Source organism: Pelophylax lessonae (genome assembly GCF_965119305.1).
Source record: "Pelophylax lessonae genome assembly, chromosome: 1".
NCBI classification, from domain to species: domain Eukaryota; kingdom Metazoa; phylum Chordata; class Amphibia; order Anura; family Ranidae; genus Pelophylax; species Pelophylax lessonae.
Genome location: NC_138768.1, coordinates 377,002,898 through 377,021,236, shown reverse-complemented (window position 1 = coordinate 377,021,236; position 18,339 = coordinate 377,002,898).

Below are 18,339 nucleotides of genomic sequence, written 5' to 3'. Positions count from 1 at the left end.
ACAGCCTGGCCACAAAAAGAGACTCCACGTCCAAGAAGCACATTCAGGCGTTCTAGGAGCATAAATACACATAAAACTTTCTTACTACCTATCACACTTTTCAAGGCCCTAGAGCACCAATACAATGGAAAAGTCCACAAAATGACCCCATTTTGGAAAGCAAACACTCCAACGTATATTCTATGAGGCATTATGGGTCGTTTGAACATATCATTTTTTTCCACAGGTTTTTGGAAAATGTGGGAAAAAAATGAAAACTTTTTTTTTTTTACACAAAGTTGTCAATTTATAGGATATTCCTAACACATAGCATGTACACAGCAAAAATGACACCCCAAAATACATTCTGCCACTCCTCCTGAGTATGGCAATACCACATGTGTGAGACTTTTTCACAGCCTAGCCATATAGAGGGGCCGAACATCCAAGGAGCATCATCATGCATCCTAGCCACTTGCCTAGGCCTATTTTTGACATTTGGTGTTTACAAGCTAAAATCAGTTGTTTTGCTAGAAAACTGCTTAGAACCCCCAAACATTATATATTTTTTTTTATCAGAGACCCTAGAGAATAAAATGGAGATTATTGCACTATTTTTTATCACACCGTATTTGCGTAGCGGTCTTCCAAACGCAGTTTTTTTGGAAAAAATTCACTTTTTTTAATTAAAAAATAAGAAACCAGTAAAGTTAGCCCAATTTTTTTCCATAATGTGAAAGATAATGTTACGCCGAGTAAATAGATACCCAACATGTCATGTTTCAAAATTGCGCACGCTCACGGAATGGTGACAAACTTTGGTACTTAAAAATCCCCATAGGCGACAATTTAAAAATTTCTACAGGTTGCCATCTTTGAGTTACAGAGGAGGTCTAGGGCTCAAATTATTCCCCTTGCTCTAACGATCGCGGCGATACCTCACATGTGTGGTTTGAACACCGTTTACATATGTGGGCGGGGTTTCTGTATGCATTCGCTTCTGCGCGCGAGCTAACGGGGACAGGGCGCTTTAATTTTTTTTTTTTTTTTTTTTACTATTTATTTTATTTATTATTTTTTATTTTTACACCGTTTAAAAAAAAAAAAAAATGATCATTTTTATTTCTATTAAAAGAAATGTAAATATTCCTCGTAATAGAAATAGGCACGACAGGACCTCTTTTTTGTGAGATCTGGGGTCAAAAAGTCCTCAGATCTCACAAGTACACTAAAAGATAGAAAAAAAAAAAAAAAATAATAATTATAATATAAAATGAAAAAAAAAAAAAAGGACCTTTAAACTGGTTGCTAGGCAACAACATTTTCCGTAGCTCCGGTCCTCCAAGACCATAGAGTCAAGTGAGGGCAAGCTTGCCCTCACTCGACATCCTGTCTGTGAGGATTCGGGACCAGATCGTTTTCCCCGCTGCCGGCGGGTCTGGTAAGCGGGGAAAAGGACCGGAACGCGTCGGGAGGGGGGGGGGGCGCCTCTTCCGCCATCCCGGAAGGGTGATCCCACGGCGAATCCGCCGCTGGGACCACCCTTATCGGAAAGCCAACCGTCCACCGTTTAAAAAAATACCAGGGTTATGGCAGCTATCTGCTACCATAACACCGGTATTTAGGTTTAAACGGACGACGTATATAAACCTTTTTGGACTTGGACATGGTGGCTGTATGAAGGGTGACAGGTACTCGGGTACTTTGTTGGGCAGGTGACAGGTACTCTGGTACTGATGAGCAGGTGGCAGGTACTCGGGTACTCCGATAGGCAGGTGACAGGTACTCGGGTACTCTGATGGGCAGGTGACAGGCAGGTGATAGGTACTGATGAGTAGTACTCACTGACTGATAGGTGATAGGTGATACTGTACTGATGGGTACTGATGATCAGTACTGATACGTGATAGGTACTGATGAGTACTGATGAGTAGTGATGGGTACTGATGAGCAGGCGGCAAGTACTTGGGTACTTCAGGCGTCAGGTACTCTGATGAGCAGGTGGAAGGTACTCGGGTACTCTGATGGGTAGGTGACAGGTACTCAGGTACTCTGATGACGGGTACTCCGTTGACAGGTACTCAAAGTACCCGAGTACCTGTCATCAGAGTACCCGAGTACCCGTCATCAGAGTACCCGAGTACCTGTCATCAGAGTACCCGAGTACCCGTCATCAGAGTACCCGAGTACCTGTCATCAGAGTACCCGAGTACCCGTCATCAGAGTACCCGAGTACCTGTCATCAGAGTACCCGAGTACCTGTCAGAGTACCCGAGTACCCGTCATCAGAGTACCCGAGTACCCGTCATCAGAGTACTCGAGTACCTGTCATCAGAGTACCCGAGTACCTGTCATCAGAGTACCCGAGTACCTGTCATCAGAGTACCCGAGTACCCGTCATCAGAGTACCCGAGTACCTGTCATCAGAGTACCCGAGTACCCGTCATCAGAGTACCCGAGTACCCGTCATCAGAGTACCCGAGTACCCGTCAGAGTACCCGAGTACCTGTCATCAGAGTATCCGTCATCAGAGTACCCGAGTACCTGTCATCAGAGTACCCGAATACCTGTCACCAGCCCATCAGAGTACCCGAGTACCTGTCATCTAAGTACCTGATGACAGGTACTCGGGTACTTTGATGGGCTAGTGACAGGTGCTCTTTATTGGGGGGGGGGCAATCAGTGTGGTTGGGGTGCACTGTAGTTGGTAACTAGCAGTTACCACAATCTCCTCCTCACACAGGATCAGTGTGTGAGGAGGAGAACACGGTGACAGCTAGTTACCGTGTTCTCTGTTGACATTTGTGACCGGCTGTGATTGGACACAGCCGATCACGTGGTAAAGAGCCAATTTCATTGGCTCTTTACCTAGATCGGGGATCGACTCTGTCCGAGGGACGAGCCTCGTCCCCGATCGCTGCTCTGCGCGCCCCCGGGGGCGCGCATTGCAGAGAGAACGAGCGGCTCGTGCTGGAGCCGCTCATGTGATCGGCTGTGATTGACACAGCCGATCACGTGGTAAACAGCCAATTTCTATTGGCTGTTTACCTTGATCAGTGATGGGCTATGTCCGAGGGACGAGCCTCATCCCTGATCGCGCCGCTGCGCGCCGCCGGGGGCGCGCAGTAGCAGCTAGAACGGGCCGACGTCATATGACGGCGGCCCGGATCTAGACAACCACCTTGCCGACGTCATTTTACATGACTCGGTAAGGAAGTGGTTATAATAATATGTAAAATATGTAAAATATTAAATTACATTTTACTTTGCTGTTGTGTGCATTTTTTATTTGACTGCGCAGCTTTGATCAATTTTTTGTGTTTAAGGAATAATTCTTTAATTTCAGTACAACGTTGAGAAATATTAAAAAATATACAAAGTTCACTTCGAACTGATGGTACAAGCAGTCGGTTACGTTCGTCAGTCCACAAATTTCCCATGACGCTGAAAATCCGTTCAACGTTTGCATTTGATACCGGAATTGATGCACAATACTGGAACAGTTTCAGTAAACTCAGAGCTGGCTCTTTCTTGAAAAAGTACATCCACTTTTCAAGGGATGAATCGCCCTGCAGATGAACATAAACTTCTTCTAAGGCAGAAATGTTATCGAAGAGAGTGTTGGGTGGAAGTTCTTCTCGCCATGGTGATAATAACCAGATGTTCGTTCTTTCTTCTAAAGTTGGAGGATTATTGCGATCAATTAGATTGAAACAATTTAGCGTCTCATATGTCCACTATTTTGTGAAAAAAAATAGTGAACATAATGTGAAAAAGTGGCCTATCCGCTCAAATAGTGGACACCTGGCAACCTTATCAATCGGGTTCAAGTTTGGGCTCTGGCTGGGCCACTCAAGGACATTGACAGAGTTGTCCCATAGCCACTCCTTTGTTATCTTGGCTGTATACTTAGGATCTTTGTCCTGTTGGAAAAAAAACCTTCTCTCCAGTCTGAGGTCCAGTGTGTTTTGGAGCAGGTTTCATCAAGGATGTCTCTGTACATTTCTGCATTCCTCTTTCTCTCGATCCTGACTAGTCTCCCAGTTCCTCCTGCTGAAAAAAACCCCCACAGCATGATGCTGCCACCACCATGCTTCACTGTAGGGATGGTGTTGGCCAGGCGGGGAGTGGTGCCTGGTTTCCTCCAGACATGCCGCTTGCCGCTCTGGCCAAAGAGTTCAACTTTGTTTCATCAGACCAGAGAATTTTGTTTCTAATGGTCTGAGAGTCCTTCAGGTGCCTTTTGGCAAACTCCAGGTGGGCTGTCATGTGCCTTTAGAGCCTTTAGTGACTTCCGTCTGGCCCCTCTACTATACAGGTCTGATTGGTGAAGTGCTGCAGAGATGGTTGTTCTTCTGGAAGATTCTCCTTTTTCCACAGAGAAACGCTGGAGCTCTGTCAGAGTGACCATCATGTTCTTGGCCCCTCTCCCCCGATCACTCAGTTTGGCCAGGCGACCCGCTCCAGGAAGAGTCCTGGTGGTTCCAAACTTCTTCCATTTACAGATGATAGAGGCCACAGAGCTCATTGGGACCTTTAATGCTGCAGAGATTTTTCTGTACCCTTCCCCAGATCTGTGCCTCAAAAAAATCCTGTCTCGGAGGTCTACAGACAATTCCATGTACTTCATGGCTTGGTTTGTGCTCTGACATGCACTGTTAGCTGTGAGACCTTATATAGACAGGTGTATGCCTTTCCAAATCACGTCCAATCAACTGAATTTACCACAGGTGGACTCCAATCAAGTTGTAGAAATATCTCAAAGATGATCGGTGGAAACAGGATGCACCTGAGCTCAATTTTGTGTGTCATGGCAAAGGCTGTGAATACTTATATACATGGGATTCTTTCGTTTTTATTTTTATTTGTTTTAAATTTGCCAAGATTTCAAACAAACTTTTTTCACATTGTCATTATGGGGTATTATTTGTAGAATTTTGAGGAAAATAATTAATTGAATCTATTTTGGAATAATGCCTCGTACACACCGATTGTCGGCCGTAAATATTCGGCCGACAACCAATCGGCCGATTGTAGGCTTGTTAGTATGATACTTCCGACAGCCGACAGCGCACTTTCGGCCGAAAAGAATCTGTCCTGCAGGCATTAAAAATTTGTACGCCGACAACAGAACGGCCGATTGTGCGTCAGTCAGTACAGAATTCGGCCGACAGACAGCAGATTTGCAAGACTGGGCATGCTCAGAAAAGAAAAAAGACTGTTGTTGGCCGACAAAATTCGTGTGCAGTCTTTTGCAGTTTTCAACAGACACGACAGCCCTGGACAAAAGACGGCCGATCGTTCGGCCGACAATCGGTACGTATGTACGGGGCATAAGGCTGTAACAGTTTTGAAGAATTTTAGGGCTGTAAAATTTGGAAAAAGTGAAGTGCTGTGAGGGCCAGTTCACACCATAGAAACCTAGTCTGGATGCTTTTCTGCCCGTGCATTTTTAAAGCGTTTTTGGTTCATTTTTTATGCAGTCTTTTTTTCTTAACCTTAAGGGCCAGTTCACACCATAGAAACGCAGTCTGGATGGGTTCCGAAAGCTTTTTTGCATACACATTTTTGATGCATTCCAGTGCGTTTTTGATGCATTCTGGTGTGTTTTTGATGCGTTCCGATGCATTTCTCCTCTCACCCTCTTTTTTCTTCACCTTAAATAAGGGCCAGTTCACACCATAGAAACACAGTCCGGATGTGTTCCAGATGCTTTTTTGCATGCACGTTTTTATTGCAGTCCAGTGCATTCCCCACCCTCTTTTTTCTTAACCTTAAATAAGGACATGTGTGTTCCAGTGCGCTTTTAAGTGCGTTCCAGTGCATTTTTGATGCATTTTACCGCGTTCCAGTACAGTTCAGTGAAGAAAAAATGCAACATGTTCTACTTTTTTTTTTGGAACTGAAATGCACTGGAACTGCCCGCACTATGCCATTGAAAACCATATAACCTACTTTACATGCGTTTTTGATGCAGGAAGAAAAAACGCACTGGAATGCATGTGGTGTGAACTGGCCCTAAATAAGGACATGTGTGTTCCAGTGTGTTTTTGATGCATTTTACCACATTCCAGTACAATCCAGTGAAGAAAAAATTACAGCATGTTCTATTTTTTCCTGGAACTGGAACTGACTGCACTGGTGTGAACTTTGCCTTTGGAAACCATATAACCTACTTTCTATGCATTTTTGATGCAGAAAAGAAAAACACACTGGACTGCATGTGGTGTGAACTGGCCCTGAATACTTTCCGGATGCACTGTAATACATATTTGAGAACAGTTTATTTTAGATTAAGTTAGGGCCAGTTCACACCACATGCAGTCCAGTGTGTTTTTTTTTTCTGCATCAAAAGCGCATGTAAAGTAGGTTATATGGTTTTCAATGGCATAGATAACACCAATGCATGCAGTTCTGGTGCGTTCCAGTAAAAAAAGTAGAACATGCTGCATTTTTCCTGCTCTGGACCGCTGTAAAATGCATCAAAAACACACCGGAACACGCTTAAATTCAACAAAAACGCACTGGCAAACACGTCCTTATTTAGGGTTAAGAAAAAAAGAAGGGGGGGAAATGCACTGTACTGCATCAAAAACTCACTGGAATGCTTTAAAAATGAGCATGCAGAAAAGCATCTGGAACGTATCCCGACTATGTTTCTGTGGTGTGAACTGTCTCTAAGAGCGCTGCCATTCTTGTACAAGAAAAAAAGACCCATGATCAGTCGGCAACCCTGCTCAGAAATCTGCTCAGCACACAACCTCTCATTACAAAGGTTGGAGCCATTTCAGCAGGGCAACATACATCTTCTGGTCACAGCCAGCTTCTGAAGACATCACGCTAATGACGAAACGCGTCAAGCTGGGTCGCACGCTGTGATGCTATATGCTGTAGGTGGAACGCACGCTGATCCTTGATGGGTCCGGCACATTTACTCCTATTGTACAGTACGGGAACCCGCATGGGGGAATATGTTTTAATATTATATGTTTTCAGCTTACTTTGGGCTTTTAAATCAAAGGTTACCTTGAAATCTTACACGATGAGGTGTCTGCCCTCCATTTTTGTTTTTGTCTCCTGCAAATCATCCTTGGAGCTCCGACTTACCGTGAGGAGGGGGGGCTAAAGGATCTTTGGAACACTACATTCTGGTCAAGGAGACCATCCAAGCCTCTTGTGATCCTATTGCCATATGGTAAGGAGGATCAACATCATCTGGTGAGTGGGTATTTTTTACACTCATTGATACACAGGGTGTCACCTTTCTTTGATTACATTCATTCACGCTTTGGGATGCACCAATATATCATGGCAGGAAGTTCGAGCTGCTACCTTTAAGGCCTCATGCACACTAGACGCTATAAAAACATCAGTAGAAAGCTGTAGCTGTAAAAGCAGTTTTTCAGCTTTTTTCCAGTAGCTTTTTTTAGCATTTTTCAGCCGTTTTTAGCTTTTTTCAGCTGTAGTGTTTTTTAGCTTATTTTTAGCAAAACTATATTCCCATAATAGCTTATGGCTCAAAAATGTTGAAAAAACGCAGAATACCTGAGTTTTTTAGCGTTTTTTTTTTTTTTCGTTTTTCAGCTTTTATCAGAGTTAGAGCATTTTTACAGCTGAAAAACTCCTCTCAAACCCACCAGTTCTGGGTTTTTTTTCCAGCCAGAAAACGCCCCTGCCAAAAACTGCTGATAACAGCCTATGTGTGCATGGACACATAGGATAACATGCTGGGGAGTTTTTTTTTAAATTTGACAATTTTTATTGTTTTTTATATATATTCCAGACAGATTAACATATACAGACATCAAATCAATACACAAAAAAAAAAAATTACCAACACATTTTACAACCTCCCAACAATAATAAAACAATAGGGGAGGAACAATGGGAGGGCCCGTGTCTGAAACTTCCTCCCTACTCATTAAATACCCACCACCAATCACACTAATCACATTCCACTCAATTAAGTGTATACCTATGTTGGAGGAAAAAAAAAAAAAAAAAAACCCACGACCAATTGTGCATGCATTTATCCCCCAGATAATCAATATATACATATATATATACATACTCGTGAAAGTAAACCAACGTGTATAGGAAGGGGCAGACGACCCTACATAGTAGTGCGTGTTTTATCAACAGTGAGTCAATGTGCGAAGTTTTAAAATCCTTAACTTCTCACACAAAAAAAAAAAAAAAAGAGAAAAACTAGGGGGAAAAGAGGGAGGGGGGGGGAATCCCCCTTGGCCCCTTGTGAAAACAAACCCCCACTCTCACCGTGCATCAATAAGGGAGAATTAGTCACAGTCAAATCCCCCAGTATCCCTTCCCAGAGAAAAAAAAAAAACCCACGCAACGTAAGGGGGAGAGAGGGGAAGAGGCCACACGACACTTCTTATATTGTCTCCGTATCCATAAAGTGAACCCATGGTAGCCATCTAGCTCTAATTTCTTCCTCTGTGTTTTTCAAGGAGGATGTAAGTTCCTCCATCTTATAAATTTCTCTCACTTTAGAGTACCATAATTCCACCGTGGGCGACTGGGTTTGTCTCCACAGAACAGGTATACACGCCTTTGCAGCATTCAAAAGTCTAATTGTCAATGATTTTCGATATCTTTTTAGAGAAATTTTTGTAAGATGCAATAAACAAAGCATTGGGTCCCCCTGTATTTCCACCGCAGTTAATTGTTTAATAACCAAAGCGATTTTTGTCCAGAACTCCTCTATACGAGGACATGACCAAAAAATATGCATCATAGACCCTACCTCCGATCCACAACGCCAGCAGTTTTCCGATATGTTTCCATCCATTTTATGCAACACCTCCGGGACCCTATACCATCGCGTAAGTATTTTGTAACCCGTTTCCTGTGTTTTGCACTCCATTGAGGATTTATGAACTGTAGATAGAATCCGATTTACCTGGCCAGAAGTAAAAGACACTGCCAGTTCCCGTTCCCATTGGCGAATAAATGGTAAATGCTGGCTATCTTGTTCTTCTACTAACCATGAATAGAACAGAAATATCATATGTTTAGGTGGTGTATTTGAAATGCATATCTTTTCAAAGGGTGTTAAGTTACGTGGAACGTATCCCCTTTGATGGTATGTCTTAAGAAAGTGTCTCAGTTGCTGTATACTAAGATAGTCGAGACTACTATCTGGCCATAATTTTATTTCTTGCTGGGTAGGAATTTGTTCTCTCTGCCATACATCATGTAGGCTCGTCTTTCCAATCTGTGCCAGGCGTCTGATTCTACCGTTCATACAGCCTGGGGGAAATTCCGGGTTGCCTATAATGGGTATCAACGGAGAAGGGGCTGGGGCTATTTTCCCAAACTGCTGAATATGTCGGGTTTCTCTTAGTGTTGTCCCTATAACCGGATGAGAAAAAATCCTATCCGTAGATGAGTAAATTGACCATGGTGCTGGGGGGGTCAACTGACCCGCCTCCACAACTTCCAGCCCGACCCAGCGCTTATTGGCCTTGTTACACTTCCAGTCCACTACCCTAGTTAGGTGGATAGCCCTATAGTACCGAAGTACATCTGGTAACCCTATCCCGCCCTGCGATTTTGGCAAGGCTAGGGTCTGTAGTCGTATTCGAGGAGTCCTAGAAGCCCAGATAAACGAACGGAACAGTACCTTCATCTGATGAAAAAAAGTCGGTGGTAAAGTTATTGGAAGAGTCTGCATTACATACAAAATCCTGGGCAGTATATTCATTTTTAATGCATTACACCTACCGAACCAGGTTAGAGTTAATTGCTGCCAAGCCCTCAGATCTTTTTTAATCTTTGCAAGTAAAGGAATAAAATTTTTCCTATAAATGTCTAGCGGATCCGCGGTTATTTGAATCCCCAAGTATTTTAACGAGCCCTCGGCCCAGTGGAATGGAAAAGCGGACCGCAGCTGTAGTTCTTCTTGCAATGGCATAGCGATGCTCATTGCAGCTGACTTTGTCAAATTGATCTTGTAATTAGCAAGCATTCCATATATTCTGAGTGCCTCCAATATATTTGGAAGTGAGACAGTAGGATTTGTGACAAAAAACACTAGGTCGTCTGCAAATGCAGCGACCCTGTGCTGTTCGCCCCCAACCCTTAATCCGGTAATATCTGGAGCACTTCGTATTGTACATAACAGGGGTTCCAGTGTTAAAATAAAAATAAGTGGGGATAATGGGCAGCCCTGCCTAGTTCCGTTTGATAGCGTAAAGAAGTCTGATCTCCACTCATTAACGCGTACTGCTGCTGAGGGATTAGCATAGAGTGATAGGATATATGTCAACATCTGCGGCCCCACTCCAATATAAGACAGGGTGGCCTGGATAAAATGCCAGGACACCCTGTCAAATGCTTTTTCCGCGTCCGTGGAAAGCAACACCATCTTGTTATGGGATTCGTGTGCCGCATAGATGATATCCACGACCCGCGTCGTATTGTCCCTTGCTTCACGTGATGGGACAAAGCCCACCTGGTCATAGTGTATCAGATCAGGAATATACGGCAAGAGACGATTAGCCAGTATTTTAGCCATAAGTTTAGTATCACAATTCAGGAGTGAAATGGGGCGGTAACTACAGCACAATAAGGGGTCTTTCCCCTCCTTAGGTATAAGAGAAATGTATGCCCTAAGAGAGTCCGTAGGTAATGCCGACCCATTCACAACTGAATTCATGTGCCTCAGGAAAGGTTGTAGCAAAAGTATTCTAAAATTTTGATAGTAAGGCAATGTAAAACCGTCTGGTCCTGGTGCTTTATGTATTTTGGTCTGAGCCATTGCCTCCACTAGCTCATTCTCTGTAATCTCCCCTTCCATTGCTAATGATTGTTCCCTTGATAGAACTGGCAGACCGGAATCCTGTAAATAACTCGCTATCTTTTCTAACTTTTTTTTTTTCCCTGTCCAACTTACCTCCCTCCACGGGCTGCAAATTGTACAGAGAACGATAAAAGGTGCAGAACTCGTCTGCAATCGCCGATGAGGTATAAACCTCTCCCCCACCTGCCCTCTTTATGCGGTGGATATGAGTTTGTTTCCTAGGGCCCCTAAGTGTCCTTGCCAGCATAACTCCCGGTTTATTCGCATATTCAAAAAAGTATCTTCTTGACCATGTTAATTTCTTGTTTATTTTTAGAAAGAGGAGATCGTTTAGTTCCTCTCTCATCCGTGTCAGAGGAATCAAATGCTCCATGGCCAATGATCTTTTATGTTGTCTGCTAAGCTTCTCTATTTGAGATAGCAACTCGTTAACTTTTTTCTCCTGTAATTTTTTCCTTTGAGAGGCCAAACGCATTATCTCCCCCCGCACCACACACTTGTGTGCTTCCCAAATTATTGAAGGAGGCACAGTATCATCACTATTATCCAAAAAATAATTCCTTAACACCTCTTCAATTTTCGTCCTAATCTCAGGAAATTGTAATAAGGACTCATTAAGCCGCCACGAGGAAGGTCTGGGAAACATAAAATCCCAGTCCATAGATACATGAACCGGCGCATGATCTGACATGGAGAAATCATCAATGTTGGATGACATAACTAACGGAATGTCTGACTGCGGGATCAAAATACGGTCTATTCGGGTGTAGGCGTTGTGGATCGGAGAATAGTACGTAAAATCCCGTTCCTTCGGGTGCATTAATCGCCATGGGTCTACCAAATTTAGAATCGCTAATTCGCGCTGAAAGCGTCGTATCCGTGCGTATGAAATACAGGAGGACTTCTTTGAAGTATCTATAAGTGGTTCCGGGACAAAGTTAAAGTCCCCCCCTACTACTAGATGGCCTTCCCTGAATCCCAATATAGCCGGTGTTAATTGCTGCAAAAATGTCAGATGGTCTGAATTGGGTAGATAAACATTTACTAATGTTACTTCTGTTTGGCCTATACTCCCCTTCACCAGCAAATACCTTCCCATGGGATCTGTCATTGTATCTTTTAGTGTCCACTTAATCGTTTTAGAAATAAGGATACTGACTCCCTTTGACCTGGCTATAGGGGAAGGAGCATGATATGCCCAAGGGAAATCCTTGTTACCTAATTTGGGCAAAGAGTCTTTCCTAAAATATGTCTCTTGCAAAAATGCTATTTGAGTATGCCACCGTTTCAAATCCTGCAACAGGCGTGTACATTTCTGTGGAGTGGATAGACCTCTGACATTAAATGTCGATATTCTACATCCAGCTTTCGCGTGTCTAAACTGATTCGTCATTTTAAGTGTCCCCTTTACCTCTTCTCCCTCTCTCCCCGTCTTAGACCCATACAGGGCCATAGGTGCTGGCAACACCCTCCAGCACAAGAGAAAAAAAAAAAAAAAAAAAACCCCCACAATTTTACACCCGACTTACTATCTGTCTGGTCTTACATATAGCCCCCCACCCTCAACCCAACCCACAAATGTACAATTATCCTAAAATCAGGAAAGTTTCGCGCAACCAGGCGCGTCCTAGTATGGGGTGAGCGTGCTTGACTGGCACCGTGAGAATAATAATAATTGAGAATTTATGTAAACAATGAGACCCAAAAATTGGTATACGTCAAACATCAAAAACAACCAAAAAAAAAAACAAAAATAAAAAACTCAAATAATACGAAAAAACAGGAAAACACAAATTCTTCCATTGTAAACATGGAGCGGTGGAGAGAGGGTGCCCTCCCCGCATTATATTACCTCGAGGGAGGGGGAAAGGGGCACAGTACCCCACCCCCGTCCCAAGAACCAATTGGCAGGGGGGTAGATCTGTGTGGGTGGGGCCGGAGGAGCCCCAAAAAAAAAAAATGAGGAGCAACAGGCGCCGCCCTTCCCCCAACCCCAGACCCCACTTACCCCCTCCCCCACCCTCCCCTTACCCAAAACCCTGTTATCTGCAAATTAAGGCTCATCCCGCATACAAAAGAAAAAGAAAGAACAAAAGGGAGAGGAGAAAAAAGAAAAATCCTTCCCCCTTCCCCTTTCCCCTTCTCTGTCCCTTTATAAATTTTTAAGCCCTCCGTCCCCCTCTTTTACAAGGAGGGGGAGGGAGAGTATGTATAAATAATGAATCTGTACTCAGTTGAATTTTTTCCTAGGCCCCCCAAACAAAACAGGAGAAAAAAAAAAAAAAAAAAAAAGGAAGACCGTCCACAGATACATATAATTGGAGCTATTTTCCACGTATCATAGAAGTTTCCATGACCTAAAGTATAGCAGGTATTTCATCAGTCATTGTCTCTGTAGGGACCCTCTGCCGACGTTGGAAATGGGGTGTATTGTGTGTTGATAGAGGCCCACCGTTTCCGAACACACATAACCAGTCCTGGATTGGTACTGGGGCAATTTCAAGAAAGGCAAATAGGTCTAAAAGTTGGTCATGCCACCTTAACACAAACGTTTTTTTATTTCTCGTGATCACTAGGTGGAACGGATAACCCCAATGATATGTAACTTTGATCCTGTGCAATTCTTCTAACAAAGGTTTCAACAGAGTTCTCATCCTGAGGGTGTAATACGAAAGGTCCGGTAAAAAACGAATTTGATTCCCTTCATAGTCCCATGGGCCTTGGGTCCAAGACCGCCTGATAACCTCCTCTTTAAATGAGTAATAATGAATTCTAATTAAGACGTCCCTTGGGCGATCCAGACCACGTGTATGTGGGGTCCTAACCCTGTGAATCCTATCTATTTCAATATGTTCTGTGAGCGGGCGTTCCATTACACCATTCATAATCTTCACCGCACATTCTTTAAGTTCAGGGCCAGTAACTGACTCCGGCAAACCTCTGAGTCTGACATTATTTCATGCGGTTGCGGTTTTCATTGTCATCTTGCTTAAGTTGCAGGATGAGAATCTGTTTTTGTAGCATTTGTTGAGAGTGCTCTAATTCATTAATTCTAACATCAATTTGGGACTGCATCACCTCCATCTGACCCACCCTATTGTCCACCTTATCCACTTTAACCTTAATCGAGTTAATTTCGTCTTTCAAGTTACTCACGATTGTAGTTGCCATGTCGCTTATGTCCTGTTTGGTAGGGATACGGGACACGAATTCTCTCCACTCTGTGACGGGCAGATATTGGTGCGTTATGGTTGATGGTGTCTGTGTTGCTCCCTGTTCTTCTGGGGCAGGGTCATGAAGGGGAAGATCTTGAACACAAGAAAGATGTTCTCCTATCTGTTCCATATTAGTCTTTGAGCTCTTTTTGTGCTGAGGGATGGGGCCCATGGATCCCGCGGTCGGTGGTCGTGTCGGCGCCATCTTGACTGCCACTGCACAACTTTGTGTGACTGCAGGTCTTCTTAGAAAATAGGTAGTAATATCCGTGCGTTTGCCGCAGGCCTCTGCTTCTGTCACAGTTTGTACGGCAGGCATATATGCTGCACCCGCAAGTACACAACTCGCCAACTGACTGAAAACACCGTTACTCCGCATATAGCGCCTGCCGGGACCGCTTGCAGGGACCTGGGGAAACTATCCCAGTCTGGTAGGCACGAGCCGGCACTTCCCCTACTCACGGGACTCCAGGCTGTTGCGCGCGAATGGCGTCAAAGGGCAAATACAGCTCGCTGACCCCGCATGGAGTCCAAGCCGGTCCGGGATGCCAATAGGCTGTGGCTGTGCTGCACCTTGAAAAGTGCCTGGAAGAACCACGGGCTCCAGCTCGCAGATCACGCTCACAGGGGCTGGGAACGCTGGCTAGCGAGGACAGGCACTGCTCCTACTCACAGAGCTCCACGCTGCTGCGTGCTCACGGCGCCATCATCTGGGCACGCCCCCGAGTGCTGTTCAGTGTCTGGGGAGTTTACTGGCTGCAAAAAAAATAGCCGCTGTAAAAACGTCCAGTGTGCATGAGACCTAAAGGATACGCAAGACATTCTTCTTCTCTCTTCTTCATACACTTGGACTATTGTCACTGGACTTTTATGTGCACTGGGCGCAGACACTAATTTTTTTTGTGTTGCACTATTATTTTTATTTATACTATATGTTATAGCACGTTATATGATGTTGTTGGGTGGAAATGTTTATTTTGCACTTTATATGAGCATACTTGCCAACTGTCCCGTTTTTGCAGGGACAGTCCCGGCAAATAGGAGCCTGTCCCTTGTAATTTACATTGTCCCTGCAAGTGCCCGTCAATGCTTGTTACAGGCAGCCGGTGCTTGTAAAAAAAAATGGTTGCGGGCCGACATCGTAACTGCGCAAGCACCGTTCCGACGCCTGCCGGGCTCAGGAAAGCTCGTACAAGCTCAGCCGGGCGAGTGCATGCGCAGTTACGTAATGGCGCCGCCTGGCGCCATCAAAACCTAATTATACCAGATAGTATAATTAGGTTTTATTGTACTTATTTACACCTTGCACTTTATTTATATTTCCATTTTCCATTTTTTGTATGGTCACACCTGAGCACATTTGACCCTTTAGAATTGCAGGGAATTGTGATGAGAATTTTAAACTTTAGGCAGAAGTAGTGCAGCTAAATGGGAGAATTATTCCAACTCTGCTACTTTGGCCTTAGGTTTGAAATTCCCTTTTCAATTTCCTGTAACTCTCTCTCTTTATTGAGTAGACCCTATACAGTAAACCCCCCTCCATTGCGGGGGTTACGTTCCGGACCCAGCCGCGAAAAGTGAAATTCCGCAAAATAGAAAAACTCTATTAAAATGCATTGTAGGCATGTTTATTTTACTGTCACTGTACGTGTAAAAGCATTTTAAGGTCTTTAAACACACTTTTAAAACAATAGAAACTCATTTAAACACATAAAAGATACTAAGAGACAGAGCAAGAGCTATGAAAAACACAAAAATATTTCATTTTTAATGATTTATATAGTAAAATAACATTACAAAAAAAAACGCGAATTACCGGGACCGCAAAAACTGAACCGCGATGGAGCGGGGGATTACTGTAATCTGATGATAAGTAGGTGGAGATTAATTATGCAGAGTGGGCGGAGCTTCAGGGAAGTCGGTGTGGTAATTGATAGCTGTGCTGCAAAGTGTCCCTGGAAATTTTTTTCAAATGTTGGCAACTCTGTATGAGCAAGTACTGTTGTCTGCTTAGAGCAGGGGTGGGGAACCTCCGGCCCGCGGGCCGCATGCGGCCCACACGATTCTTCTGTTCGGCCAGCACAATCGTTGCGATCCGCCCCCCCCCCCCCGTGCCGCTGTGTCAGAAGGAGCCGATGGCTCCGTTCTGACACTGTGGGTGGACCCGAGGCGCAGCAGAGCAGTGCACCTCGAGCCCGCCCATTTGTGTGACAATAGCGAATGAAAATTCGCTACTGTCTCACGGATCCGCCTCCTCCTCGGCCAATGTCATTGGCCGAGGAGGAGGCGGGAGGCGGGACGCGGGAGGACTCGAAGAGACGAAGAGAGGAAGCCGCCCGCCGCTACAACAGGTAAGTTAAGTGCACTGGGGCTTGGCACGCTGTTCACTCTGCATTGTGGTCATTGAAAGGGGGCACATTGTGGTCACTCGCATTGAAAGGGGGCACTCCGCATTGAAAGGGGGAACACTCTGGGCACTCGCATTGAAAGGGGGCACTCCGCATTGAAAGGGGGCACGCTCTGGGCACTCCGCATTGAAAGGGGGCACTACGCATTGAAAGGGGGCATGCTCTGGGCACTCCGCATTGAAAGGGGGCACTACGCATTGAAAGGGGGCACACTCTGGGCACTCCGCATTGAAAGGGGGCACGCGCTGGGCACTCCGCATTGAAAGGGGCAGTGTTGGGGGTAACTAGTTACAAAGTAACTGATTACAGTAACTACATTACTTTTTTTGGTAACTAAGTAAAGTAACTAGTTACAATACTAATATTGGTAACTACACTACTTTACTAGGCTATAGGAAGTAACTTCACTACTTTACTAGGCTATAGGAACGCGCTTTCCTGCGTTACCCAAGCCGTGCGATACAATCGTTATTTCGAAGAATAGAGAGGGATGAAGTTTATGACTTTTTGTTGCACTTTATGTTATATTCAGTTTTTTCAGGTTTTGTTCTCATGTTTCCCAAAGCCTGTGTTTATACAATAAACTCTATGCAGAAAGAGTGTCAATTAAGAAAGAGGAAAGTAAAGTAATAAGTAATAAGTAATAAGTAGTGAAGTTACTTTTCAAATGCAGTAACTAGTAAAGTAATCTCATTACAATTTACAGAAGTAACTAGTAACTAGTAACTAATTACATTTTTTGAGTAACTACCCCAACACTGGAAAGGGGGCACGCTCTGGGCACTCCACATTGAAAGGGGGCACGCTCTGGGCACTCCGCATTGAAAGTGGCACTCTGCATTGAAAGGGGGCACGCTCTGGGCACTCCACATTGAAAGGGGGCATGCTGTGGTCACTCCACATTGAAAGGGGGCATGCTGTGGTCACTCCGCATTGAAAGGGGGCACGCTGTGGTCACTCCGCATTGAAAGGGGGTACGCTGTGGGCACTCCGCATTGAAAGGGGGCACACTGCGGTCACTCCGCATTGAAAGGGGGCACACTGTGGTCACTCCGCATTGAAAGGGGGCACGCTGTGGTCACTCCGCATTGAAAGCGGGCAGGCTGTGGTCACTCCGCATTGAAAGGGGGCACGCCTTGGTCACTCCGCATTGAAAGGGGGGCACGCTGTGGTCACTCCGCATTGAAAGGGGGGCACGCTGTGGTCAGTCTGCATTGAAAGGTGGGCACGCTGTGGTCAGTCTGCATTGAAAGGGGGCATGCTGTGGTCAGTCTGCATTGAAAGGAGGGCAAGCTGTGGTCAGTCTGCATTGAAAGGGGGCATGCTGTGGTCAGTCTGCATTGAAAAGGGGCATGCTGTGGTCAGTTTGCATTGAAAGGGGGCACGCTCTGGGCACTCCGCATTGAAAGGGGGCACGCTGTGGTCACTCTGCATTGAAAGGGGGCACGCTGTGGTCACTCCGCATTTAAAGGGGGCACGCTGTGGTCAGTCTGCATTGAAAGGGGGCACGCTGTGGTCACTCTGCATTGAAAGGGGGCACGCTGTGGTCAGTCTGCATTGAAAGAGGGCACACTATACCTTGATTACTGAAGGCCCCTTTCACACTTTTGTGACCTCAAAGTCACGCAATTTTTTACAGCGTATTTTGCCGCAAAGCAATGCCTATTACATTTATGCATACATTTTGTGCGGCCCCCGAATGATGTTACAAAAATCCAAATGGCCCTTGGTAGAAAAAAGGTTCCCCACCCCTGGCTTAGAGTGTTATACTTTGGCAGTTCCTTTTATATTGTTTAATCATTTGGTTTAGAACAGCAGCTGCTCACTCTATTAGATTTCATTTTAATTTATTCACTGTTTTGCTATTGGAACAAGTGGATATATATATATATATATATATATATATATATAT